General features: G+C 34.7%; 1 protein-coding gene and 1 non-coding gene across 6 annotated transcripts in view; both read left to right on the top strand.

The window, feature by feature from the left end:
- Positions 1–27,203, top strand: part of LOC129002097 (histone deacetylase 4-like) — a 130,162-nt gene that overhangs the window by 22,309 nt on the left and 80,650 nt on the right. The window lies entirely within an intron of this gene.
- Trnal-aag (transfer RNA leucine (anticodon AAG)) lies at positions 15,248–15,329 on the top strand. The gene has a single exon. It is a non-coding gene; the product is annotated as a tRNA-Leu (tRNA).

Consider the following 27,203-nt stretch of genomic DNA (forward strand, 5'->3'; position numbering starts at 1 on the left):
ATGTGTCCGTTAGCGCGATAACTCGAGCAAAAATGATCCGATTTTGATGAAATTTGGTACAAACGTGTAAACCTACGTTTATTCGAACGAGTTCGCGAACCAGCATGATCGGACCATGGGAACGGGGGTTTATGGGGGCTTTTATGGGGAAAAAATGGGTTTTTCCCATTTTTGACCCAAAAAACATAAAATTTTGCAATTTCTTTTGAAACTATTTTGTAGAGCTTAAAAAAACAAATAATTTAGTATATCGAAGCGTTATAATGTGCCTAACGGTTACGGAGAAAATTCAAAAAAATTGTAAATTTAAAATTCCCATGTTATTCTTATGGAGAATAAGTAAACTGTTGTAGTTTGCTTGTTTATAAACATATTTTGCCCAAATTTGGAAAATGTTTTTATTTCTTACTAACTATTAACATTTTACATAAAAAACACTTTTACCCTCCCTGTTGCAGCAAACCTAAGTATGTTTTAAACTGATTCTATTTAAATAGGGAATAAATGTGATAATTTTAAGGAGACATTTTAGTGTAAATCCATTCAGGGAAATGGAAATTCGCTTAGTCTGCAGGTTTGCTGCGGCGGGGGTATTTTAGTCTATAATACATCTCATTCTTACATTGCCAATCATGCAGCAGTGCGAAACCCCGTAAACCCCCCATAAACCTGTGTTGATTGAGCGCTTATCGTTCTCATTTTGATACATCTGAGAGTTCAAGTAGTGTAGTTGGTAGTAGCCGGACACAAAGTGCGGTGCCAGCTTAATTCTTTTCTTAGCACGGCAGAGATGACAGTGAAACCCACTGACCGGCTATGTATAGCGGACAGCGGTGTCAGCGTGTGACTGACAGCTCCATTCATATCGTAGCCATGCTATCCGTGCCAGAACACCTACTGTACAGTTGGTAGTGATGAGAAATTTATACAGTCGTGTCTCGATTTTTGGACATCTCGTCCAATAATTGTAAAGTGCTGTTTGGATAGTCAGAAAATCGTTCAGTTAAGAACCGGAGGAGACTTGTGTTTATACTGTAGCATTGCCAGATTGCAAACATGAACTGCTTGGAGAATAAAATCAACACGGCCTAATCGGTGCTGGTAATGGTAGCACATGTGCATGCCCCATTGAATCGTGCATTAAACTAGCCATTCCGTGTTTAGTTTGATGTAATTTATCACATGCAACTTTCAATAACAATAGTTGTGTAAGTCAGAGGAGGTTTTGGTTTACAGTGTCGATTTATTTTTATCGTACATGCTAAAAATTTTTTTTCGTAATTACCTTTTAACGATTTCAAACAGAGTTTCTCTGATACCAGTGATTATTTATTTACACCGGGTTACACATTGTTTAACAACATCGATGTGCATTGCTTTACTGACACATTTAGATTGGCAACCGCAATTGGTTTTCTTTTGTGACGAATTACTTTGGAAATTACAATTTTGTGACACATCGGACCGGTAACAACATTTGTATTGATGTTGTGGCACATAAGCATTGTTGAGACACGGTCCACGTTAGACTAGGAACTGGATTGGGATTTATAATATAATAGTGTCATACAACATAATATGCTCAAATGCAACATCCCTACGGATATAATCAACTCCAGTACTCCCACTCATAATGATTCATGAGGATTGGGTTGCTGTTTTTCGATTCCGCACATCCGTTTGATAAACTCGAGGCTGTTACTGTAGTAGTTTTCTAGCTTTCAGTTGCAACCAATTGATTGTTTTTTTGGAGAAAATGTGAGCTATTATTAAGTCTTTCTATTATTAATTCTTCTAATGGTTATACTATTATTAGTTTACCCTCTAGATGTCTTCTTTTTATTGAACTGGCTTTGGTTGCCGTCACCGACACTCTCACAACCGCATTTAAGTTTTCTTTCAACTATTCAAGGAAAAAATCTTTCCCATATTCATTTCCCCCCTTAAAAATACGTAGACTGATAACAGCCAAGCCTACGCACAGGCACCTGCCCATGTAGGCATATCCCAGAAGTATGGCAGATTCATCTCCCAATAGTTGTACTAGTTAATCTTGCTTTCTGTTTTATTATCTTTCTGTAAAGAAATTGGGATAAATAAACGTATTTCATTTAATTTCTTCAGTCCTGAAATTCAGAGGTACCACAGCTAGACGAGGGTGAGAAATAGCCCAGGCAAATTAGACATATGCTCCCCAAAAAATCGTCTAAAGCTGGAAAGTGTTTTAATACCTTTTGGGGGTCCCAAATAAGACTCCTGTGAGTTTGCGACGGATTCTGACGTCTGCTTAAGTTTTGGGATTCGAAAAACTATGAAAATTTTGCACTTTTTTCAGTTTTCCGCTTATAACTCCTAAATAACGAATCCTAAGGAAAATAATGTTCAAAGGTGTCTTTTAGGGCATTAAATTCCGCGTCGATTAATGTTAAATACGTCAAAATCGGCCGAGCCGTTTAGCCGCTGTAGCTTTTCAAAGTTGGGATATTTTCATCAACATGGCCAAAAGGTTGATTATTTGACCAATCCTAAACGACGCATGCTATACAAAAATGCGCATGTAGTTAGTTTAGAAAACACAAAATTTCGCGTAGAATTATGGTTATGAATGGCTAGATAGTGGTTTATTTCATGGTTATCATCCAGAGGTTTATCCAAGAATGTGTGAAGGGAAGGGTAGCAAGACCCCCTTTGCAATTTTAAATCTAATATTGTTGAGGGGGTTAAAAATATTCTAGGATTCGTCCTAAGCTCCCATTTATACGATCCCATCTCTGGACACTCCGGAATGATGTTAAGCGATTCTAATATATAATTAGTTATTACAACGAGAAAGATTTTATTAAATATAGCAAAAATGTTGTTTTTTAGCCTAATAAACGAAAGATGATAATGGACGGATGTACATAGTTTTACTATGTATTTAGCCTATAAAAAAACGATTGGGAGTTTTCGTAGATTTTACCATATAACTTTTCTACTTCTCGTCATTGGAATCTTAGGAATAAGGATTCATTCTTTGCTCTTATTGGTCTTGCCACAAATGGTGACATTCGGCACCATCTTTTTCGTCAGATATCGAATTGAGATAATCGTGCCCCTTGCAAGTCTTTCAGACAGTAGTGCATTATATCCCTGCATCTAATATGGAGCGAGAAAATGTAAACCTTTTTAACATGTACATGAGATAGGTAGACGGAGTTGAGAAGTTCTTATCGAACCGGTGGATTAGCCGTAGTGATGGGAGTTAACCCATTGACGTTAATTTTCCATACCTATCTCTCTGAATTAAGTACAATTTTAAATGAGCTCTAAAAGATTGGTGGATGATCAGCCCCCTTTGTTAGAATCAAAGTCAAAATTAGTTGAAAGTGTCCTCTAGAAGAGACCAACCCTCACTTGATTTGGATATTTTCTGCTCCCAACCATGTATAGGGCCAACCTGCTTCTGCAACTTCGCCAAGCGTTGTAACCCATCAGAACACAGTGAGATCCATATTGATTGGAGTAAACAGAATGAGTAGTTTTAGGCTACACGAATAGTGAGATTTTCGACTCTTCTTCATCACGCTTTCTTCATCAAACTGCGCTAGTGGGGACGGACCTATTTTTAATCCAAAGTATGATTCAAATTGAGGCTTGGATTTAATGTGGAATATCACGTGTTGACTGAGGGGGCAGATTCTTCTTTAACCTTTGCTGTTGCCATCACAGCTCGCGATTAATGTCACCACTTCCTTTTAATCTGCACAGTTTATGGTCATTATAGGCTTGCCTATTTACGATTTTCTTGCAAGCTGTGCCTTTCCATTATGCTTTATACATATATCGCGTTGATGCTATCATATGGGATAACTGCTGAGCTGATTGACATGAGCGAACTATTTTCAGTAAATGGGTCGTGACTCTGGAACCATTTGATGAATTTCTTTTTTATCCCACCGTATCCGTGGAGTTTATATTGTCAACTTGCTGATAATATGTTGAGGAGGTGATCCCACAATATACCTTAACTTGATGGGTAGCATTCACTGCGATGGGCCTGCCAGCGAACAATCGGGCTAGGTCCACATCATTGATTCCCCTATCTCGGAAAAAGCTCTCCACAGTAAGATTTTGCTCTCATGAGCACTTACTTGTTCATAGGCCATGCTTTACGATCCATGACGTCACACTAGTGGGTAGATTCACTGCCATATCCCCTATGTTTTTGGTAATTAGGCTGGTTTTTTGCCAGATTTCAATGGTAAGATTTTAAACTTGACAAGCATCTGATCTAGTGTTAACAATCAATAGCGGTTAAATGGTGAAGCCGATCTTAATGAATTGGAAAACATTCTACGCAGACGTTTATGCTCTTCAAACTAACTACAGGAACATTTTTTTCTATAGCATGCATTAGAAGATGTAAGCCAAAAACTGAAAGATGAATACAGGGATAGATCGTATATAATGGGTGGTTGGGATGAATCCTAGAATTTTCGGAACCTCAGACAAAAGACTTAAAAGATTAGACTTAAAATTACATAGGGGGTCTTACTCTCATCACACCTTGTTAGATAAACCTCTAGATTACCATCATGGAATAAACCACTATCTAATAATTCATAATCCATTTAAGGACGGGATCTATGTTGTTACCAATTTTATTAAAAATTCCCAACTTTAACTTTAATGCTTTTTTTAATGAAATGGCGTCCATAGAAAGTAAGTAACAATCAATTGCCGTTATTGATTAATAAAAAAAACATTATACGCAGAATTTTGTGTTTTCCAAACTAACTACAGGTGCATTTTTGTATAGCATGCGTCGTTTAGGAGTTTTAAGCCGAAAACTGGTCAAATAATCAACCTTTTGGCCATGTTGATGAAAATATCACACCTTTGAAAAGCTACAGTGGCTAAACGGCTCGGCCGATTTTGACGTATTTAACATCAATCGACGCGGAATTTATTGCACTAAAAGACACCTCTGAACAACATTTTCCTTAGGATTCGTTTTTTAGGAGTTATAAGCGAAAAACTGAAAAAAGTGCAAAATTTTCATAGTTTTTCGACTCCCAAAACTTAAGCAGACGTCAGAATCCGTCGCAAACTCACAGGAGTCTTATTTGGGACCCCCAAAAGGTATTAAAACACTTTCCAGCTTTAGACGATTTTTTGGGGAGCACACCCTATATTTGATCTAATTTGCCTGGACTAAAAATTACCTCTCACTTGTTGTACTTGACCACGTTACGGTTTACGTCCTACCAAAAAATGTGCCCTATGTAGAAAGCAATCTATGGCAAGACTTGTGAATTCTTCAATATTTCCTTTAGTCATAAGCGGCTATGGCTTGATTTTTTAGCCTGAGGCTTACCCAGCTTAAAACAGATGTAACAGGTAAACTGGTTTTCCCGTCTGTTAACAAGGTTAGCAAGTAATTTTTCTATTATCAAACTATTCGTCTAAATTGAACAAGAACTACCAATGTAAATTAGATGGTATGTAATGATTTCTACTATAATTTATTGTGCACATAAAATTATTTGTAGTTGCCCGAAAACCCGAATGGGGAGGGGCCAGTATGCTACATGGAAGAGCGTGGTTAACAGCCGGTACACACTGGTTACCTCTAGTTGTGATCTCCTGATCTGTGATGTGACTTTAGGTCAATGTCCTGTCTTGCGTTTATGTCACATAGTAACCGGTTCCAATTTAATGAATACAAATAATTATTTTTGTAATATTGTAACAAAAACAACTGACTTGGAACATGCGTTGCGGGGCTATAGTACCGTAGTTATTTTTGTCACTAAAAACAATCATTCAAGACATTGGCTGTGTATATTTTCCCCTTTATAAATTAATTTGACAAGGTAGGCCTTCAGACACAAATTGTTTATTTTTCAGAAAAATAAAAAATAGCTTATTCCCTTTATGGGGAAACATGCTAAAATACCCCCACCGCAGCAAACCTGCAGACTAAGCGAATTGAATTTTTTTTTCTGATTGGATTTACACTAAAATGTCTCATTAAAAATATCACATTTATTCCCTATTTAAATAGAATTGGTTTAACGAATACATAGGTTTGCTGCAACAGGGAGCGTAAAAGTGTTCTTTTTTTGTAAAATGTTATTAGTTTAGTAAGAAATAAATGCATTTTCAAAATTTTATCAGACTATGTTCATAAACAAGCAAACTAAGTTTACTTATCCTCCATAAAAATAACATGAAAATTCTAAATTTACAATTTTGTGGAATTTTCTCCGTAACCATTAGGCACATAATAAGGCTTCAATATACTAAGTTATTTGTTTTTTAAGCTCTACAAAATGGTTTGGAAAGAAATTGTGAAATTTTAATTTTTACCCCGTAACACCCCCCCCCCCCATAAACACCTGTTCCTACAGTCCGATCATGCTGGTTCGCGAACCTCGTTCGAATAGATGTAGGTTTATACAAAATTGAATCAAAATCCGAAGATTTTGATGAAATTTGGTTTGCTAATAAAAAATCAAGAAACAAGAAGCGAATTATTTAGGGAACCAACCTGTACATAACCAATGTATACAAACCACTACATAACCTCAAACTACTTTGACCCACCAGATACTGCCACTGGTAAAATTACAGCATACAGTACACAAATTTCGATTTCTGAAGTTGCTAGCTTAAAAATGATTCAGTATGACGAAGAATGTAGTTCATCATACAGGCTAAAATGTGTCTTACTGCTCATTCCCCAACTTCGGCTTCGCATCGGTCTGAAAAATACGTCACTATAGGCCTTGTGATACAATAATACCATTTCGTAATGTTGACAGTATTTTCACCTTTTAAATACTATTTACTATGTGTGACTGTATTTTCTTGTAATGAGGTGTTAAGCCGTTGTTTACCTGGTTAGCCGCTAGTTTTCACCAACAGTGGACGACGCCGGCGCGACGCTTGGTTCCCACGCAGTTGTTTAGACTCTGGACAACTCCGAGGTAAAGATAGGCCTAAGGCAGATGATTCACTACGGTTTTCCCACTTCTTCGCACGCTTATTTTTAGGCTCTTCCCTCCTGTGACACACGCTTGCATCAGTCCTATATTTGCAAGGTCGCTGTCATCCTGATGGTTCCCTCGTGTATACAATTTTGATGAATGTTCGGGCGTCGTTTAGTTTGTATTTTTTATAAATTTTTAAATTCATTTATTTCTCGATGTAAGATAAAAAGGGAACATTACTTGAAGTCTCTCCACATTGGTAGTCTTATGTTTTACAATAAAAAAATACAAACAATTTGTACTAAGACACCAAATGTATGCAGTTTAGTTCAACTGTTTTTGGTACTTTTAAGTTATGCATTTTCTGGTTCTACAAAACAACCGTGTTTTTTTCGCACAGCGAAAATGAAGCTGTGCGATAATTTGAGACCGTATTAATGCTCATATGTAAAACCAATGTAAAGTCTGTAAAGTATGTGGATTAATAGTCCAGTAGTTATTTTTTGCTTGATTTAGTTACACTAGTTCATCGCTTCACTAAGACAGCGATGACGACGTGTTTGGTGGGCTTCCTAGCTGGACACGAATGCGTGAGCACAACATGTGGCGTGTGTCGATTGGAGTGAGATCTGGCGTGGTCATAGACTAAGATCAGTTGTTACTTTTGCCAAAATAATTCAATAAATTCTCAATGGCCAAAGCATATAACCCACAAAGAATCCTATTGTTTTTTCTATCGTACCATAGATTGAATATTCCATTATCCATACATGTATGTCTAAGTATAATCAATGCAAGACTGTTCTGCAACATTCGCCTGAAGGATGAACTCCGTATCGCATCTTTCCCTCATTAGAAATTGCCTAAAACTGTTATTATTTCTTGTGACAATGTAACTAAATACTTAACCGTATTACTGTACAGATGAAAAGTACCAAATATTTTACAGGTTTTCGACTGATTAGGCCTAGCTATTCCAATACTAATAACTCTACGATACAAGGATTTGTTTATCAATCCGCGAGCTTCCCAAAATAAAAATCGTGAAAGCGTGATGAAAACAGACTTTAAATTAGCTGATGGTGGAAGCTGTCACAACAAAGTCAAAACAAAAACATTACCTAATGACACAAACAGTCGGTTTTGCGAAACCGTTTCCCCGCACTCGTTAACGGAAATCTAATCACTAATCATACAACTGGGGAAGAGACAAATACTTTTGGTATGTATTTGAATCGAATTGTAAAAAATCTCATACGATCTGTACAGTGTAAATGTACATATGTACATGTACTGTACATATTGATATGCAGTTTGTTCCATCTGTCTTGTACCCCCGATTCAACAAGTACTCACATAGTAGCAAATTAATGTTAGGGCATTGTATTAAGGTGTGTTTCAATAAATGAAATATATGTCGAGACTAACAGTAAAAGTGCAACCATAGAATATGGAACAACGCGGGTTTTGAACAACGATGTAAATAACTACTGTACTGGGTTATTTAAATCGTTGGTGTTGAGTGTAACAATGGTGTAACCATAGAGTAGACACTTAGACATAGGGGGATTAAGGGTCTACTTCTTTACTCTATGGTTTATCTTTCTGACTATTTTATCGAAACCAATCAATAAAATAATAATTCTCATGCGCTTAACGTAGTTACTTTAAAATCAAAGGGTTTACAGAAGTAAATGATTTATATATCTGACATAAGACAGCAGCTTGCCCAGAAATAATACAGTTTGTAGAACAATTACACAACGTTTCACAGGGATCGGATCGGGTTTAGTAATTCATCAAGTTTTTAAATACATAAAGCCTTTATACAACACACCTACATACTGTATTATGTTTCGCTGCTACCCTATTTCCCAGCTGAGAGTTTCAAAATATAAATCAAACACTTACGAAATTAGGGTTACGTCCATGCTGTTTTCATTAGCAAATTGAAAACATGTTGGTAGTCGTTTTGAGAGGTCATCTTTACATGAAAAGTATTTTCGCTTTCTGACTTAGTTTGTTAAATAATGTTGCATTATGACGAAAAATATAGTTTATCACACGGGCAACAAGTGTCTTTTCAACCCTCGCTCATTTTCCGACCTCGGTCGTTAAAATTGAGCTCTGTCGAAAAAAGTCACTTTACGCCCTAGTGATGAAATTTAGACTAGCGTACACTGTGACTGGCTCATTCAACCAGGGTTTTTAATAAAATAATAACTACAGCTGGTCATACAGATGGGATGTCTACGCCAGCATCCCAAAGTCAATGGTTCTAGCCAGCTAATAAGAACTTGGTCCGCTAGCATAACGTGCTGAAATAAAATGTAGCTTTTCCACATAAACTTTATAATCGTATAAACTGGAAAGGCATCTTATTGCTAACCTATGTTAACTATAAACTATTAAGGTATGAAAATATAACTTAAACAGTGCCAAAGTATGAGAGATTCATCCAACTTGGTAACCATTGAGTAAATGATACACGTCTTCTTCATCTGACTCAGATTGGATATCTACTTGAATATCCCAGTGAACTCTGAGACCGAGCACCAAGGTTTCCTCCAGAAGAACCCCTCTCTCTGGTGTAGTGGTGTAGTGGTGTTCACGTGTGATGTAGAGATGTGTCGCTATATATAGAACCCACTGCACCACTACACTACACATGTGAGAATAGCAGGCCTGTTAGCGTCCCACGGAGACGAAAATACAGCCCAACAGACCGATATAACTCATGTAGTACAGGCACCACAAAAACTCACTGAGCTTTTGCAACAGGATGTGTGATATAAATGCGAGAAGAAGAGATTTTTTGAAGTTTTAAGTTTGTCGAGTATATTTATGTAGTATAGGGTTACTTGTCTTGTGGGAAAAACGGTGTTTTTGATACGAGAACTGTAACACATTTTCAAAACGACGTCGGTCTTAGCATAACGTGATAATCGTACAGTAGCCTATAGAGATTCGGATAGATATTTTGTTACAGGAACATTTTACGATTGATCAGATACTACAGATAATGAAACAAATGGACCCGTTCCTCTGTGTTTAATGTGCTGAAGAAACTTTTACATAAATTAATTTTCCCTTCGATTTTGATTTGTTTATTTTGCTGGATTGGTTTTTGTGATTTTGTCAGAATTAATTGAAAACTCCTGCAAAATCTTGTAAAATACCATCTTCCAGCTTGACGGCTTTCATTGCAAAATCTAGTACACATTTCTACGAAAACAAACTTCTAATTATCCCTCTTCTAACCCTAAAACTTCTTATTCTAATTAACATTATAAAAATCAGCTTAGTTGCTATTATAATTTCTCTACTTCACCAAAAACCTTGGATCTGGAACAATAAAACTTTATCACGGCTCACGTCCTCAACGTACTCCTATTTGCATGGTTTAATTACATGACACAATCTTCCGAAAACGCAATATTATTCCGATTATCGAAAACATGTATGCTAATAATGTCACGAAAGCTCTTACGTTCTTTCTTGAAAATAATAATAAATTATTATTGAAAGAAGACCGAAAAGGCAATTGCCAATCTCTACAATAAAAGCCAGCCCGATAAGGAATGATTATCTTTTCCTCCTTTGATATTCATACGTTCCACTGATTTCATAATAGGCATATTACATTTGAACAATCAAATTTAAATCGTATCATAAATTCTTCATTTTGTTTTAAACAAAAAAAAACTTATAGTCAGAGAAATATATGACCTTAAAAAAATTGCAAGAAAACGTTTTATGGTTTTATTTTGTAGTGTTGGGTTTGCAGAATGACATATTAAAAGTTGCCAAAAATCGGTGCACGAGAAAACCACTAAAATCAAAATATAAAATGGCGGCTTTTACCAACATTGGACAAATTAAAAAAATATATTTCACATTAATTTGTTATGCACATTTATCGAGATATTGACTTGGGACTACCACCTGTAATAATTAGGTGGTTAGTACTCCATTTTGATAGGGAACACGTTTTTGGCCGCCATCTTGGATCCGCCATATTGGACATAGATAATTTTTTCAATGTAATGATACTGTTGTGACACATCATTACAAATTAAATATTTACACTGATTTCAATGCCGAAATCCGTGTTTCAATATATTTTTTTTCATTTAGAAGATATACTTAAACGAAAACTCTCCCCCATACATTTCTTATGGACGTTTTGTTGTTTGATATATTTTTTAAATTATTTTTCGTATATCTCCAGTTCTTATAAACGCTTGCAGTTCGTACTAGGCTTAAAATATTCAGTAATGTAAGCACTTTCATTTGAGACCTTGAGCAATAAAATCAGACGAGTTAAAGACCAGCTACGAAACGCACAACAATATTAAATTTAACTTTTTAGAAATATATTCTTATTAAAAGATTTATAACTCGGGTTGTTAATACGTCACCAAGTATTTTCTGGTCTCAAATTACTCAGTAAATGTTTCGCTTTGGTTTTATTAATCATTAACCAAAATATGGCAATTTTAAAATGAGTCATGGACCTTAATTTGTCATTAAATTATATTTATTTCGAAATTTGTCTTTAGTTAAAGACGTATATCCCTGATTCTAAATAACTCCCAAAACTCTTATAGTCTTAAATAACTCGCTAAATTATTGACTTTAATTTTAGCTAAAGATTACTTATTGGTAGTTATTTATAATTGGGTATATAGGTCTTAAAACCAAAGACAAATTTCTAAATACAAATAATTTAATGTTAAATGAAGGTCCATGACTCACTTCAGATTTGTAAGATTTTATTTAGTGATTAATAAAATTGAAGCCAAACATTTGCTAAGTAATTAAAGACCATAAATAACTTGGTGACGTATTAACAACCCGAGTTATAAATCTTTTAATAAAAATATATTTCTAAAAAGTTAAATTTAATATTGTTCTGAGGTTCGTAGCTGGTCTTTAACTCGTCTGATTTTATTGCTCAAGGTCTCAAATGAAAGTGCTTAAATTACTGAACATTTTATTAAGCCTAGTACGAACTGCAAGCGTTAATAAGAACTGGAGATATAAGAAAAATAATTTAAAAAAAAATATCAAACTAAGAAACGTCCATAAGAAATGTATGGGGGAGAGTTTTCGTTTGAGTATATCTTCTAAATTAAAAAAGATATTGAAAAACGGATTTCGGCATTGAAATCCGTGTAAAAATTTAGTTTGTAATGATGTGTCACAACACTATCATTACATTAAAAAATGTATATCTATGTCCAATATGGCGGATCCAAGATGGCGGTCAAAAACCTGTTCATGAAGTACTAACCACCTAATTAATACAGGTGGTAGTCCCAAGTCAATATCTCGAAAGATGTGCATAACAAATGCATGTGAAATATATTTTTTTTTAATTTGTCCAATGTTAACAGCTGTGTCATTAACAAAGAGTGTAAGATTATCCATCTGGTGGTAAAGTAAACAAATCTGGGGAGGGAACTTTAAAGGCCTCTAGGGCATAGACGCAAATGAATTTACCTCTTTTCTCTTTTGATGGCTCATCTACAAACCATTTCTTTCATATATAAACCACCGAGTTTCTACGTCCAGCTGTACTCTCAAATTAGTGGAGAGAAAAAAAAAACAGTTTCAAATTAATATATTGATTTTGCTTACCGATTTTTATAAGCTGTATCCAAGATTTCCTCACTCAGGCATATAAGTTGCGCCTGCTAAAGTGTAGCTGCTGACAACTCTACTTACAGAGAAGTCATGCGTGTTGCATCCCTTTCACGAGCAGGCGCTGGCATCTACATAAAAATATCATGTGAACAGCGTTGAAACAAAGGTATGTACTGGATAACTCCTTATAGTACCTATTCGGATATACACGAAAAATATAAAATCGTTTTCAAGACTGCAAATCTTTTTTGTTGTGGTGTACAAACCAAATAATGTGGTTTTATTGTTACGGATCTTGTCCTTCAACTTAAATCTACAAATTCTTGAGCAAAAACAAATTCTGCTCTTGATTTTCGTTTTACTTTGACCTATAAACCCCTTTGTACATGCTTACGGGACACCCTGTATGTTGTTGCAAAAATTGTTTTGCAAGCTGTCGCTTGAATCTTGACCGCAATCAAATACGATTTAAGTATTTGTTGCTTGTCCAAGTTATCGCATACATCACAAACTACTAGGCTAAGGGTATAGTAGAATTTTAACCCCCTGGAATTTTTCCCCTGAGCAAAACTGACGTCACAGCTTAGGGAGTAAAATTCCGGCCGCTTAATTTTGAGTTGTACAACATGAGTTAAATAAATAAAAGGTGGAATTAAACATTCACTTTAGTTTGTGAATTTAATCAGAACAAATAACAATTATAAACCTCAGAGTGTACGGGCTAGAATTTTACCCTCTGTCCAGATATACAACTTAGTGAGAATCTATTTATATATTAATAGGCAAGCATGTCTCTTTAAAACCATTTTTATCAACCAACTCGTGTGCATCGCAGGTAAAATCTACGCATACCGGTGGAAAGATATTTTACTGTAGAAGTGCAGAATCCCTTTAAAAATTGAAATAGGCTCAAATATAAGCACAAAAAATGGATTTGAAATAAAAAAATAACATGGGCTTTATGGGTTGCCATGCTGGTGACGAAATAACAGCGAAATATAAACAGAAAATCAAAACAAATGGAAGAAATGACAATCACATGTTTTATTTATAGCGTGGGGTGAAAATAGAGAAGCATGTACTTTTATCTCCATTTTAAAGTTGTCACCAGTTTTTTTTTATTCGTCGTAGTTGATGTGAGCCACCAACAGATTGCGCTAATCTAAATGACTAATTTCTGTCGATTACACGATGTTTTTTTACCAAGTCAACCTTATGGATTGACTCATTATGAGTTATAGCAACTGTTGACCCATCAAATTTGTCAGTAACAAAAAATAAGGTGTAGAAAATTTAATTTAAGACACGCAATCGGTAACTGGCTCACACAACTACATGTTTTTTCATAAAAAAAAATGGTGACAGCTGGTCCATATAGATGGGGTGTCTACTTCAGTATCCAATAGTTAATACGTGTACATTACATCATTCTCGTCGAGTTTTCGACCACTGGAGAGAATATCTACGCATACTGTTAGAACGATATTTTCTTGTAGATGTGCAGAATCCAAAAATTAAATTAATAATAGGCTAAAAAATAAGCACAAAAATGAATTTGAAATTTCAAAAAATTAACATGGTCTTATGGGTTGCCATGCTGGTGACGAAATAACAACGCAATATAAACAGAAAATCAAAACAAATGAAAGAATTTCCAAGCACATGCATTTTCCTTCCACCATGAATCACATGTATATAAAATATTTACTGCATGAAATGCACTGCAAACAATGTTGGCGTGTGTACATCATTATTTGTTTAGTGGTATTTTCACCACCTGTAAAACTATCATCATCTAAAATATAAAATCAAAATAATAACATAAACAAATTTAGTTCTCAGTGGTGGTACTGGTGAGTCTGATTTTGCACTGATTGTGTGTTGTGTGTTATGTCCGATTATTACATACGTACTTTTTGTTTAGTGAAATTTCGATCATTTTACTGTATTTGTTATAAACTTGAATGGTTTTTCAAGTATCATTCTGAAATGCCTCTACGGCGACCATTTCTGGCCGGGTAGAAAGAAGAAACCGTAACCGTCTCTATAGGCCTAATATCAGAGTTAATCAACAAGATGTAGTTATTATACAGAATTTGATAGATATGTGCGTAAGAGAAATGCCTCGGGAGTTTTGTGGCTCACACATTGGACTTATGAACGAATGCAGATTTTGCTATACGGGAAACACTTCCGGGCCGAAGCCACACAACGTGATACGACGGCATTTACATCATGTTTCCACATAGGCAAAATTGTTTTACAGCCCTTGATACAAAATGCCTTTTTCAAGTCACTTCCAAAAAAAAAATCCCTATCACATATTTTATTTACAACGTAGGGTGAAAATAGAGAAGTCTGTTCATTACATAGTTTTGGTCAAGTTTTCGACTACTGGACGACCTTTAGTAATAAATATTATACAAAATTAAAAATTGGTGTTTTTATAGATTGACGTTTAATGCTTGCATTTTATATCAATTGTTTTTAGTTACAAAACAAATATTTATTTAATTAATTTCTCATTTGGGACAAAACTGATTTGTAGAAAATTTAACCATCCTAGTTATTATTATAAGGGTCATTCTCAGGGCTGACTTTTTCTATCCGCTTCGACAACCGGTAGCGTGGCCGAGCGGTCTAAGGCGCTGGTTTAAGGCACCAGTCTCTTCGGAGGCGTGGGTTCGAATCCCACCGCTGCCATTAAACTTTTACATGGATATTTGTCATACTCAAAATTCGCCAGTTTTAATAATTGACACTTCCTTTTCCCTACTGAGTTTATTTTGCAAATTGAGTTGAATTAAGGTGCAAATATAGCAATGACTCGACGGATACAACGTGTCTGGTTGGTCAATTAATTGTGGCCTCGCCGCAGCCAACCTGCAGACTAGGCGAATCTCTATTAGTCTTGTTGGTTTTAGAATAACGTACTTCCCAGATGTATTCCCTTTTAAATAACATTAGATTTAATGGATACTTAGGTTTGCTGCTTCATGGAAGGAAAAATGTTTTAATGGAAAATATGGCCTATAAAATAAATGGTATGAAATAAATTAATTCGCCAAGTCTTAACAAAGTATTTTAAATCCACTAACAAGCGAACACAACAGTTAACTTATTCTTAAATTGTTCTAAAAATAATTGAATGTTATACATTACTCATAATAATAATAATAAAATATTACATATTATATGACATTTTGATTAAGTCAATGCATTTCAGTAAGTGCTAAGGCTTAGTAACACTTTCTGAATTAAAATTTTTAGACAGAAAAATTAGTTATAATAGAGCATATAGTATTCATTAATTTGCTGTAGTAATATATTAGTATTAACATAGTATCATATTAATACTATGTGCTCTATGGTTATAAGTCGTTGACTTCGTGTACAAACACAATAATTAAAATAATGAATTGTTTTGCTTTTCAATATCCTCAGCTTAATGGGATGTTAAACTTTCCGTTGATGAAATGTTGTATATTGTTTTATTTTAATGAAGTAGTTTTAATTCGAAAAGAGTGATAGCAAATGATGTACAATATTATGATTATTAAATGCACACAAAATACAACTTTGAAATTTGCACCTCGATTTCTCAGGCTTTTGTAAATGTTGAAATGAGAGAAAAATATATATTGACTTTCTTAATATTCCATTAAAAGTAGTACCCATGTATTGATTAAATATTTTGATGATTTGCCACCTTGGGGCTGTTACAGTTCATTCTGTTCCAGTTGATATAAATGTTTTAAACTATAGTTTTGTAAATTCTGCTTGTTTACCACTGAATAAAAACAGTTTCTTAACGGACAAAGTGCAAGGGGTCCTATTGCTCTACTCTCAGCTTCAAGAAATGTTGATACAAAATTCCAATGGTCACCAATCTCCCAATTAAATATTTTAGAGGCCATTAATAGACTAAGTAGTTCTAAGGCTGAGGACTATTATGGCTTCTCCAATTATGTAATAAAAAAGATAGGCCCTCGTTTGATAAATCCACTTACCATTCTATATAATATGATGATTGAACAAGAAACATTTCCAGAATGTCTTAAAATATCAGTTACAATACCAATCTTCAAAAAGGGGGTAAAACTGATCCAAATAATTACATACCGATATCTCTAATCCCAATTTTTTTCTAAAATATAAGAACACTGTCTACACCAACAAATGTATTCATATTTTGAAAAAAAAATAACTTGTTCTGTAATAGTCATTTTGGTTTTAGATAAAATTTGTCCAAAAGCAAGGCCTTGAAAAACATAATCACAGATATTTTTAACGGTTGTGATGCTAAAATTAAATATGCCTGCAACATTAATTGATTTGGCTAAAGCTTTTGATTCAGTCACAAATTAAATTTGTTAAGCTCATATTTCGTGAACCGTTTCCAGCTGGTGCAGGTTCAAGATCTAATATGTTGAAAATCAAAATTGGCGTACCTCGAGGATCAGTCCTTGGGTCTCTACATTTTATTGTTTTTTTATTAATGATTTGCCTCTTTTTATTCCCTGTAAAACCACTCTTTACGCTGATGATACTGTACTACATTCCTCACAAGTAGTCAAAATCTGAGTAAAGCACTTGAAGAACGGGATGAGGTGTTAAAGTTGGCTGAAGAATGGTTTCAAGGAAATAAATTAAAGATTAATAACTCAAAAACAGAAGAAATTCATTTTAACCTTAAAATAAATTATTCTAATGACAATAAATCGGTAAAATTTCTATGAATCCATATTGATCGTAAGCTGAATTGGAGTGAGCATACAAAGTTCTTATGTAGTAAATTGGCTAGAACTGTATTTGTGTTTAAACAATTAAATGACAATGTAAGTGAACAAATTATTCTAAATAAAATGTTTACTATGCATTTTTTCCATTCCCACCTATAATATGGTGTTCTCTTATGGGGTAACTCTGTAGGAGCCAAAACCTTTTTTAAATGGCAAAGGAAAGCAGTTAGGTTCATTAAAAGGAACATTGCCCAGGAACGATTGCAAAGCAGATTTTAAGATCTTAAATATCCTAACCCTTCCATCTTATACATTTTAAGTTGCTTATTATACGTAAAAGAGAATATAGACCAGTATAGCATCCGATCTGACATACATGCACATAACACAAGAAATAGCCATCGTCTCAACTTACCACTTACAATACTTACACGTACACACATAGCTACACATACAATTTTTTAAATAATTTTTTATACTCTGTTCTCGTTCTTGGAGGTTTTAGATATCAGTTTTTAAATAATTAAAGATCAAGGTTCCTGTTATTTAATCCATGTCTATGTTTAATGTTTTTTTGAGATTCCATTTGACAATGTTGATTGCTTTTTTAGAGCTGAAAGATAATAATGAGATTTGATTTGACTTGGCAAAACAACATGCAACTACGAGTACGAGTATAATGTGACGTTGAACTTAGTTGTGAATAAAAAATAAACCATCATCGAAGCTGCTTGAATCGTGCACGATCCTAGCTTGGTGTATAATTGGATAGTTAGTTATAAATGAAACTGTTAGTTTTATAAATATTCTTCTTATTTAGGACCATCAATAGTTCACGTTTACTGTCATCGCTTGATGTACTATGTATAAAAAACTAGATTACACAAGAACTGTACCCGTTTCAACGGCTTCATGTTAAACTCTATCAAATCTATATATTAATAGGCAAGCGTGTTTCTTTTAAACCTCTTTTCTCAGCTCCTGTGCATCGCAGAAAAAATCTACACATACTGTTAGAAAGATATTTTCCTGTAGATGTGCAGAATCCCTTTATAAATTAAAATAGACTAAAAAATAAGCGCAAAAAACTAAAAATTGAAAAAAAAAATACATGGGCCTTATGCGTTTTCATGCTGGTGATGAAATAACAACGAAATATAAACAGAAAATCAAAAGATATGGACGAAATTCAAATCACATGTTTTATTAACAGTTTGGGGTGAAAATAGAGAAGGCATTACATATTTTCTGTTGAGTTTTCGACCACTGGACGACCTACAGAAATGATTGATGTAAAGGTTCTGCACACAAAACACTTCGTGGTTGTGATATGAGTAGAGTACCCACATGTTAAAGTTTGTCTATGTAATGTTAGCAGAAAGTAGGTAAACGTATTAGAGTTGAGAATGTTAATACGGTTTTATTCTTGTAAGAGTTATATAAGTTCGCAGCATCGTTTGGATGCCGAAGGTTTGTCTATGTATTTTAGCATGAAACACTTGTGATAAGTAGGTTAATAATTTTAGTCTGTTTTATACACGGTTATACAGTTTGATATCGGTTCACATTTTTACTGTAGAGGTAGAGGACTCATTGAAAAGTAAATAAATTGTTAAGTATTCATTATTTTTCTTTATTTAATTCATATTTAAATTATTCCAAATAACTCAATCAAAATTCATTAACCAATGTTTATGTTTACAATTTATTATTATTAAAGTTTAAATTGCAATTAATTTCAATATTTAAATTATCATATGTTATTACATCAAATTATATTATATCACATTGTATCTCAAAATAATATTTCATTATTAAAACTGGCAACACTGTTAATGCAACCAGTTTAAATATTCTAAACATTTTCAACAGTAAAATGTTAAAAACAAAACGTGACTGTGATGAAGATCAACATAGAAGACAGAATTACCTAAATGAAGATGTATGAAAATGTGTTAGTATGAAAAACTAAATTCAAGAAAATTATTATTAAAGTTTTATTCAACTTCAAGAAGATAAAAGTTATTTATCTTAGAAGATTTATTCAACCAAGAACAGTAAACGATTCTTTTAATGTTGCGAGTCCCATGCCTCACTTTAAGTTTAAGTTTCCTAAATGTTACACTCGCTTAGCTTAGTGAAGAGGTGTTAGGTTAATGAGACATAAGACTGCTTAAGGGTGTTACTCAACGTGTAATGAACAAAAATTTAAATTACGAAAACAACAAAAGTTAAAAGTGTTACAACAGCAAAAGAAAACTTAGAAAAAGCAAAAAACAACAATAATAAGATAAATTAATTTGCAACGTTAAATTTACAAGAAAAGAAAATCAATTGAAAATATAAAAGAATTAGTTACTGACAAATTATATGACTTTTATGTTTGACAAAGTGTTAGTTAGATATTTTATTCTTTCTACATACTGTCTATTGTCCCAGAAGCACACACACCGATACACGCACTCCCAAACTCCCGATCTTCTTTCTCCGGTGGCCCGTGGTGATCTCCTCGATGTTTTCCTTCAGATCCTCCAGCTCCAAGAGTCTTGACCCCTCCATCTTCATCATTAGCCCTTCTCATTGGCTGATTACCGATAGGGTGTGTGGCTAATAGGTTAACGGTGTTTCTTGGAAGTCAGCCCTACCGGCCCATCGCCTAGCTCACATCAGCTGGGAAAGGAATTTGTAAATCGATGCTCATGCTACTGTTCAACTCTGTTCACACCAACTGGTCGACTAAGTGTAATGTGAACAGAGTGTCTGCATAGATGAGCACCGTGGGTACGGGGTTAATCCCCTTTCTTACACCCCCCTGGTTAAAACGTCAACCTACCACCGGTTGACAATAAAAAAGAAAAAAAACAACTTAAGGAGATACACGGAAACATCAATCGCGAAGGTGGGAATCGAACGGATATCTTGATGTGCGTTCCGACTCTTCTTCCCCCCTTCCTGCGACACGACGCGATCTTGAGGATCGGCGCATTTGCTTGTTCGCGACCCTTCCAGCGACGCGGTAGAATGAGCTGGTGGTGGATAGCTCATAGTCGCTCACGTCTTCTTTCGCCCCATCGAGTCTCCTTAAGTTAATTGATTGTTTCATTAGTTTTGAACTATTTAAATATTAGCTGTTTGTTAAGATGTTTTATTTTTTTAAATTATTATTATAAATTATTTTTTGATGTTGAGATTATTAATGGTTTATACTGGGTAACACTTTGTTACATTAATAGTCTTTTTGAGGGGTTTGAGGTTTTGTGATTAGATTCATTTTAATATTGAGTATGTGAATGAAATATGCTGAAATAATGAGTAAGATTGTTAATATTATTATCCAGACAAATAAAAGGTTTGATGAGATTTAGGGATCGATTGGGTTATTTTAGTGGCGTGACAGAATGATATGGAGTTACGATTTTTGAGACTTCATTAAATTATTCCGGTCACGATATGCGTTGGAATTTCCGCGCCAGCTGACTGAGTAGGTTGCCATATGAGAAGGATAGTGGCGAGCAGAGCTGGGACGGCGACATGTGCAGCATCACGGCGTCGGGGTTGAATGGACTGCGAGTGCTGACTATGCGATGGCGATGAAGTCATGTCGTGTTGCGGTGACCTTGTACTTGCTGTTTGCTTCAGGGACTCTTTAACTGCTGAAACTTACTTAACAGTGGAATTATTACATGTTGTAATAGTTTTATTCACAAATGTTGGTAATTGGTAACATACAATTTTAATCGATTCATATGCTTTCCCTACTAAGACTATCTATCTACTTATTGTAATGAATATTTAGTTTGTTTGAAATGTATGTTACATGGTACTTAAAATATGACACTTGAATGATACCTGATGTTGTTAGACACATAAATACTATGTTCAAAATGGTATACACAATTACTTTATGACGACACTTTGTTATAAGAGTGTTGAACATAAATGTTTTATGTTAATTTGTATTTATTTATGAATTCTTGCGTGAAAGTCCTTTCTTTCCTTAATAATCTAGAGAGTTGTAAAGACATTTTTGAGTGAATAATTAAGGGTGATCAATCCTTAATTACTTCTCGTTGAGTGGAGTTTGTCCTGTACACCAAAGCAGCTCGTTTGTCACTGAATGTCACTAATTATCATTCTTCTTACGCGCACTAGTAAATTCACTAAGTGTCCAACGTGTAAGTAAGTTGCTCGTTACAAGAACTAAAAATACAGTCACAATGGTATACTTTTGATTGCGATTGTCTGTGTGTGTCTGCGTGGCCACGCGATATCTTTGTATTAAAAGTCGACTTAACACTTGAGTTTTGTGTAGCTACACATTATTTACATAATATTTACACAGGTTTGCGGGAGTGCGTGTGCTTCGGGAATAGACGTACTAATTGTTTCTTAGAATACACATTGCTTACGTATGACTAACTAAACCTAAGTGAATACTAGGTAAGGTCAAAGCATATGAATCATATATATATTGTGGTTAATTATTTTGTGTAGCAATAAATCAAAATCAGTTAAATAGCTAACTTGTGAAATATATTTATGAATAATTGTATGTTACCAAAATTATCTTATAAAAAAAAACATAGTATCTATTGACCTAACGTAACTAAATATTTTTATTTTACAAGTCTTGTTTGAAAAACTTTCATTCGGGAGACATGAATTACTTCTTTGACAAGTTTTCCATTTTTTAAGATTTCCACTAGATATGAGACTGGTGTAACTTGTTTTAATACAGTATAAGGACCTTTGTAGCGGTAAGAAAATTTGGTTTGATTTTCCCTCAAATTTTTAGGGTACCATATGAGAACTTGGTCTCCTGGGTGTAAGATTAAGTCTCTCCTATTCCTATCGTAATACATTTTTTGTTTCTTTTGTTCACTAGCTATGATAGAAGGTATTGTGTCCCTAATTTCATTTACAATTCTTAAGTTTTCTAACAGATCTTTTTCTACATTTGGATTTACAAACAAAGTATCACTTGGAAAACTTGGCTCAAAGCCTAAAAATAAGTACGAAGGTTTGTACTTGGTTGTCTGGTGTTTACTGTTATTGTAAGCAAAAAGTACATAGTCAATGTATTGTGACCATGCGTTTGGTTTTTCAGCTACATAATGAGAAATCATATTTATCAACGTGTTATTAAAGTTTTCTACTTGTCCATTAACTTGTGGTGTGAAAGCACTACTTAGAATTTGGCATGTACCTATTGCTGTGGTTAAGTCACGAATCAAATTGTTGTTAAATTCAGTACCTCTATCTGATTGTATAATAGAAGGTGTTCCATAAGTACAAATTAGTTTTAAGAGACATTTTACAATTGATTTACCATCTGCAACTACAAGTGGGAAAGCAAATGCAAATCGACTACAGGCATCAGTTACTGTTAAAATGTATTTATATCTATTGCTAGGATTTAATGGACCAATTATGTCAAGTTGGATTCGTTCAAATATTTTGTTAGTGGGAGGGATAGGATTAAGGAAGCCATACTTCTTCTTCGGAGAGTTCTTTCTTTTCTGACAACTTTCGCAGGTTTTCACGTAGTTTTCGACATCTGTTGACATACCAATCCAATGATATCTTTCTTTGATTTTTCCGAGAGTCTTGAATGTACTTAGATGTCCTCCTGATAACGGTGAATTGTGGTACTCCTGAAGGATGTTGTTGACGAGTTTTCGTGGTATTGCTATAACATGTCTGTGAGGATCAGAATCGTTGTACATTCGGTAGAGTACACCATTCTCTGTCTTGTAATACGTGGCCATTTTCCTGTACTTTTGTTCCACAAGATCAGGATTTTCCAAAGCAAGTAAGATGCATTTTAGGTCATCGTCCTGAGCTTGCAATTTCTTCAAGTCCACGAGATGAAGGGCATTTACTGAAGTAAGGTTGAAAGTGAAATCCTCCTCTATAGTCTTGTCAACCGGATTTCTGCTTAAGAAGTCAGGCAAGACTAAGGATTTACCTGCCTTGTGAGTAATTTCCAGGTCGTAGTCACATATTAAATTCGAGAGTCTGGTGAGTCTAGATGAAGCTCCTTTAAATGATTTATAATATTGCAATGCAGAATGATCAGTGAAAACCTTTACTTTTCTTCCGAATAAAAATTCTCTCCATTTTACCAATGCATAGACTAAGGATAAGAATTCTTTTTCTGAAACGCTGTAGTTAACTTCATTTGGTTTTAGTTTTCTACTTAAATACTGAATAGGATGTTCTGTAGATGTTTCTGGATCATACTGGGTCATTACTGCTCCTATAGCATAATTTGATGCGTCTGTGTACACTCGTGTCTCTCTGTGTTCTACGAAGTGGCTGAGAAGTGGCGGTGAGGTGAGAATCGTCTTGAGTTCCTGGAATGAAGTCTCACAGTCGTTTGTCCATTGAAACTTCTTCGTTGCGTTGAATTCCTTTATGAGTGTTGTTAAGGGCATGGCTATTTTTGCAAAGTTTTTAACAAATCTACGGAAGTAATTTGCAGCTCCAAGAAACGATCTTACTTGTTTAATGGTAGTTGGGGTTTTAAATTTAATTATGGATTCTATATTTGTTTTTAATGGCAAACAGCCTTTAGAACTTACTTCATGTCCAAGTATGTTTATTTTATCGTACATGAATTGACACTTTTTTGAGTTTAGCTTTAGGTTAACATTGTTTAGCTCTTGTAAAATAATTTCTATGTTTTCCAACTGTTCGTCAAATGTTTTTCCTAACACGGTGATGTCATCAATGAATGGTATGCATCTGCTATACAAATGTTTTGATAGAATTCTAGTTATGGCTCTTTGGAAAGCTACTGTAGCAATGGATAGCCCTTGTGGCATTCTTCTAAACTGATACTTTCCCGTTTGTGTGATAACGGTTAAATATTTTCTGTCTTCTGGGGCTATCTCTAACTGAAAGAAAGCGTTTTTCAAATCTAAGTGGGTAAAATAAGTCATTTCAGATAAACAAGACAAGACCAAATCTACTGAGACTATGGGGAAATTTTGTTGTTCTAAACATTTGTTAACTGATCTCAAATCAGATATTACACGCGATGAGCTGTCAGAGTTGGTTATTACGAACATTGGGCTGGCGAACTCTGTGTATTCGGGCGATTCTTCGAGTATACCTGCCTTTGTTAGTTTTTCGATTTCTTCTTGAAGGATTTTGCGTTCTTTTAGGCTTTGCCTATAAGGAGGATGATAGACTGGTTTAGCATCTGATTTTAGGTTAAGTTTAACTGGTGGTAGTTTAGCTGGACCTAAATCTTCTGTCTTGTTAGTAAACATGTGTCTAAATTTAAATAATATTTCTGCTAACTTATTATGCTGTTTGACTGTCAATTTTGGATTTATATCAAGTGGGTTGCCATTTCTGTCAAGTGCAATTGTTTTAGAAGGATGAAGTGGTTTTATTTTGGGTGGATGTGTGCATGTTCTTGTTGATATTTCGGCATTTGGTTTTAAATAACCTAATATTACATTTTGTTTTAACCATCTTGGAGATTTACTTGCATTGTAAGCGTAAATAAACTTTTGTGAATTTTCTGATGAGATATAAAAGTGGAGGTTCTTTTTGTCTCGGAAATTTAAATCTATATCAAGTTCATATTGATGATGTTCTGGCAAGATTTCCATTAATTTGTAGTGTTGTTGGGGAGCAATAACTGTGTCCGTAGGAACTTTAATTTCAATCATGTCATTACTAGACTCCGCTATAGTTGTTAGAACAAACGGTTTTAAATTAAGTAACCAAGATTTGTCCATTGTGATGCAATGAACTTTATCTTTATTCGTTAGTCTGATTTCCTGTTTCTTAAAATCCAATTCCATGCAGTTTTGGAATAAAAACCAATTTCCCAAGATTACGTCAGTTGCCAAATCTTCAATTACGTAAAAGTTGGTTGGATAAACACAGCCATTAATTGTTATTGGTAGTAAAAGTTTTCCTAATACTTTGACTGGTTGGTCGTTAGCGGCTACAATTAAGGGTAAGTTATCTGTTTGAAAGGATAGGTTATTTACAATTGATGATTTTATCAGGCAATAGTTGCAACCAGTATCTAAGGTAGCTGAATAAGTTTGTCCATTTTCTGGTATATCAATATTTAGTGTCAATGTAGGGAATGTTTTTGTTTGCTTAACATTAAAAATTAAGTCATAAATATCCGATAGTGTGCATTTAGATTGTCTTTTATCACATTTAATTAGGGTTCTCAAATTTAGGTGTTTAGAACTTTGTTGGAAAACTTCTTTGTCAATTTGATTCTGGAGGGTTGTTGCTTCGCTAGCAGTTAAACAAACTCCTGCAGTTGATGAATCCACGTGTCTATCCGTAGAGGTTCCTGGAAGTGATGTACTCGTACTGAAGCTGTTGTTGTCATCCGACGTTGAAGGTCGTGAAGAGTTGCGTGCCACATCTTGAGTCTTGGGCTGATCAGCTGTGTGGTGCTGTGACGTCAGTTGCTGAGTCGGTGTTCCTAGGCAGCAGTGGGTCGACGCTTGTGACGTAGGCGTTTGTTGTGGTGCGTTATCTTCTCCATCAGCTGGCTGCAAGGTCGTCTTAGGTTCAGCCGTAGCTGTAGGAATGATGTTGGTCTGGTTCTCGAGTCGTGTGTGTTGAATATTTCTTGATGTTATTGTGGTTCTTGGAGGAAGTGATTTAGTTATTGGGGTTACTTTAACTTTATGTTTTACACGAAACGAATCCTCAATTGTTGGAAAGTTGTATTGGTATTGAGGGCTTAATGGTGAAAATATATTACATTTTGAATTATTGGATGCTTCTAAGATTGATGATTTGTTGAAATGTGGGAAACGTTTAGTTGTGTTCCAGAAATATCTCGTGTGTGTTTGTTTATTTTGGGAAGCCAAATATTTATTTTGTGGTAGTTGACTTCCCTGCTTTAGAAGTTTTTTGGAAACTGTTCCCTTTTAGCAGGACGCCTAAAGCACTGGTCAATGGTGTGGTTATTTCTTTTGCAATATGCACAAAATTTGGAAGGTGTATTTGAGTATTTTGGATTCCTACGGTTAGCTCTAGCATTGTACCAACAATTTTCTGTGGCGTGATTGTTTTTGTTACATATGTGACAAAAGAGTGGAGTGTTTTGTGATCGGTGTGGTGATCTATAATTTAATCTGGTTCTTGGGATAGGTTGTCTGTTGGAGTGATGTGAATTGTGAGGTGAAGAGCTTCTCGATAAATTTTGTGAGTTTCGAGAAGTGCTTCTGGGCCTATATTTTTCAGCTGACCTGTCATATCTGGGATGAGGGGAAATGTCTCTTCTTTGTGTGGATCTTGAACGATGATAAGTTTCTTTGTGTGGGTTGTCCCTAGGGTAGTTTGTTTCATCAGGTTTGACCTTGAGGCTTAATAATGTATCTTTTATGTCCCTAAGTTCAGATTTTAAGTTGTCTAATTCGTCATTTTCATATGTTACCGACTTTGTTTGAGGTTTTATTAGGGTAACACGTTCAGCAGAGGTTTGGTATTTTATCTGATTTTTATTCCTAATAGCTCTTTGAGATTCAATTTTTAGCAGATTTTCGTTTAGCTGTTTAAGAGAGTTGTTTTCCATTCTCACTAGGTCATTACAAATTTCCGGTTTTATTCCCTGAATTACGAATTTTATTATTTTTGCATCATTCATATTAGGATCTATTCTGTGGGAAAGGTGGATGATTTCGTATAGGAATTGCATTGGAGATTCATTTTCTCCTTGTGTTCGATTTTCAAGGACCGTCTGTAAGTCATCAATTAATGCAACTGGGCTGAATGCTTTAATAAATTCAGACTCTAGGTTTGCCCAACTAGTTTCATTGTTTTCATGTTTGTAGAGTGCAAA

This window comes from Macrosteles quadrilineatus, unplaced genomic scaffold (assembly GCF_028750875.1).
Source record: "Macrosteles quadrilineatus isolate MER2022 unplaced genomic scaffold, UCM_ALF_1.0 Scaffold_9__3_contigs__length_116548681, whole genome shotgun sequence".
In the NCBI taxonomy this organism is placed as follows: domain Eukaryota; kingdom Metazoa; phylum Arthropoda; class Insecta; order Hemiptera; family Cicadellidae; genus Macrosteles; species Macrosteles quadrilineatus.